Source organism: Diadema setosum, chromosome 15 (assembly GCF_964275005.1).
Source record: "Diadema setosum chromosome 15, eeDiaSeto1, whole genome shotgun sequence".
NCBI classification, from domain to species: Eukaryota; Metazoa; Echinodermata; class Echinoidea; order Diadematoida; family Diadematidae; genus Diadema; species Diadema setosum.
The window spans coordinates 15,219,494-15,223,148 of NC_092699.1; positions in this window are offsets into that span (position 1 = coordinate 15,219,494).

The following is a 3,655-nucleotide window of genomic DNA, read 5'->3' on the forward strand; positions in this document are numbered from 1 at the left end:
GTTCATTAGCACTCGGGAAAAAGAAGGTGACGGCACGGTCTTAAATATTTCCGGGTCCGCTGTTAAAAGCGGGTCAATAACGTGACTATTGCGCGCTTCGCGCCTCGCAGCCATTTAGGATTTAAACACCCTGATATCCGCAAGAGTTTATCCAAATACCATGCATTGCCAGCCATCCAAGCCAATAAGATGAGAGAGATCATCCTGAATGGGAAAAGGTCAGTTAGACATTTGACCAATGAACCCCCACCCCCCCCCCCACCCCCAATCAAGCCTGCTAGGTCTATCCGCAGTACGATAATGTGTTTAGTCTGGTGAACGTCGTTAAATAAGTAGAATAGACAAACCAACTGATAACAAAACTCTCAGGAAAATCGGATCTATAACAATAAAAAACGAAGTAATGAAACTATAAAATTTCACATATCTCCATGAAGAAAAATAAATAGTAACTGCCGGTTAATCAGATTGGATGAGATAAAGATCTCATGGCGTAACATGTCACCTATTGACGTACACACATCTTCATTCAATTTCCTTTCTTCAAATGAAATAAAGAACGCAAACTTGTATCCCTCGCACCGTTGCCATTAATAACAATAACAACCTGTTGGGAGGGTTGTTGCTACACTATCTATCTAGTAATTTGAGTTTTTGTTTGATTTTTTGTGTGTTTGGGTGTGTGGGTGTTCAAAAATCAACTTGATAGTTTGTGCGTGAGTCGACTAAATCGTCACCTGCATGCAGGTACTATAGTAAGTTATATTTCCAGTTGCGACCGATATCCCTATTCTGTGCATGAAAACACGAGGAAATTTAACGAGTCCTACACAAATATCATTCTATATGTAAGGTCAATTCTGTTTGTCTTATTCTGCTTCGATCATTACAACTAGAATATTGCGTGGAATTCCACTAAAAGATGGTATGAACTTGTGTCGGACAAACGTGGAGAATCATATAGGTTATGATATACCCATCGAAAATAATAGTAGGCGTATTGAAGTTTTGATTGAAGAGGCAGGAAGCGTGAGGGGTAAGATGGAATTTGTAGATTAGATCTGGATGCCAAGGCAGAGGTGCGAAGAAGAGAAAGAAATGTTAGGGAAGGTGGGGAGAGGGGGAGGGAGAGAGAGAAAAAAAAAGAAGAAGAGAGATGGATGTTTAGCATAGTTTCAAGCATTAAAGGGGCATTCCGGACGATTTTCATAATTTCACATCATGTAGTACATAAATCAACAGCTTCATGTATAGATTTGTAGAATTTATTGTGGTTCTTGAGCAGAGAAACAGTACTTTCAAAAACCTTAAACAAATTACACTGAACAAAGATGATGACATAGGAGCCTCACATATCTCAGAAATGTAGCAGTGTCATTCCATTACAATACCGCATGCTTGCAAGCTCACCTGTGTGTAATCTATGCATGCCTTCTTCTTTTGTGCTGCTTCCTTGAGCCACATCTCATGCATTCTTATGGTGAGGCTGCCATGTCATCATCCTTGTTCATTGCAATTTGTTATAAACTTCGAAAACATTCTTATTTTTCATCCCAATCATTATAAATCCTCAAACTCTGTACCCAGTATAACTAATTTATATATGTTCAAATGTAAAAATTTGAAAATCATTCGGAGGTCTCCTTTAAAGGGATAGTATAGTTTTGGTTGAGATGGAGCTTCAGGTTTTGAACTTTTTTTGCAAGATGAGAAACCACTTATGAAATATGAAAGAGCATACAAATTGTATTCTAAGAGGAATTCAAAGTTTATTTGATGAAATTTATTCACTTATGAAATATGAAAGAGCATATACGATTCTAAAAGGAAATCAGAGTTTGATGAAAATCGGATTTGAAATGTCTGAGATGTCCAAGACAAAGTGGTCTTAATAAACCGGATGATGGGTCCCGCCTTTTTCCTGATGGGACCACTTTGTTTTTGGATATCTCAGCCATTTCAAATCCAATTTTCATCAAACTCTGCTCTTTCACATTTCCCAAGTTGTTTCTCATGATCTCACAAAAAAAAAAAAAAAAAAAAAAAATCTGAAGCCCTATCTCAACTAAAACTATACCATCCCTTAAAAGGGGACAACGGCCAATCCTCTATGCGTTGTTTTTCGGTCCCATTACCTTTGACAAAAGAAAAATCCCCAAATGTATCGTTACAACATTGATCGTGGTCCGTCGCAACTCACGAGGAGACCCCCCCCCCCCCATCTCTCTACCTATATATCTGTCTATCTATCTATCTATCTCTCTATCTTTATGTCTTTTTCTCCCTCATGCCTATATTTTCGTCTGGAAATATTTTGGAAGTTCGCGCAAACTTTCAAAAGGACGCGCATGCAGTATATAATTTACCCTCTTGAAAACACTAAGAAAGATCCCTCTTTACATCAATACCTCAATACTCTTTACCTTCACCATCACATTCCTCCACACTCCTCTTCTCGCTTAGCTTTCGTAAAATATGCCCACTAGAAAGGATAATAGGAAGATAAAACACAGCGGAAATCTTGAAGAAAAATTGAAGAGCAATTTCGAAGCGCGATTCCATATTATATAGTTTTCAACTCGACATTTGATGCAAGACTGAGTAATGTTAGACGAACAGAGGGGAAAAGAAAAATTTTCATCAGATATGGACTTAAAAATCAATATTCAAGATATGGAATTTTAGAATTTCACATGCTTTTACCAAATATAGCAATGACGCGCAACCACCCCTTATGCAATGTACTCTGATATTGACGTCATCGACTCGAAATTCCCCAGCTAGTTTTATTCGACAACTATAACCCTTATCTCTTCAGGTCATCATCATTATGTTGTTGTACCAAGAGCGAAATTTGATGTGAAGGAAAGAAATAGTTCTTTTTGGTTTGATGTTTGGACAGAAACAAGAAGAAACCCAGAGAAGATATAATTTTGTGTTATTATACGGTATGACAAATTTGTGGTTGCAACTTACTATAGCACTGGTTTTTTTTCCCCATAATACTTTCTTATGTAATGTTTAATTTTGAAAAAGAAAAAAAAAAAACTTCTGCCATTGCGTTTGATTTAATTACTAGATTGACTTACGTCACCAGCTGGAATATGGAATGAAATCTTACTTCACGGAGCTTTAACACTCCTCGAGAACGAAGTTGTCAGGACAGGTCCGTTACAACACTTCCGTTTTGCAAGTCCGGGGAAGAGTGGGGAGGGACGCGCGTCGGGGCTCGTTAGAATTTGCGGCATCATTCCGATTCAAGGCCGGAAAACAAGACGGCTGATCCCCTCGGCAAGTTTAACCAGTCGGCTGTTGTTGCTCTTTATATTTTCTCCGTCCTGCATCTATATCTATCGACTGTCATGCCGTTTGATATTGCGACCATAGACTTGAAATCGCAAGGGACATGCATGATGTATTAGTGAAGAAGATTCGGTGGACCGCAATGCGACCTGTGGCTACTACTTCCTGCGTGGTTAGAGGTTTGAAGTTAGAACTGTTCTGAACGAAACTGATTTCAAATCTTGGAAGTCGTGTCAATGAATCGTAAACCAGGACAACGTGTATTGAAAACAGATGATAACGGATAAACGAAGTCACTCGTAGTCGGTGTAAATGTTATTTGATTCCATCTAGTTCTAAACTTTTTCTGAGA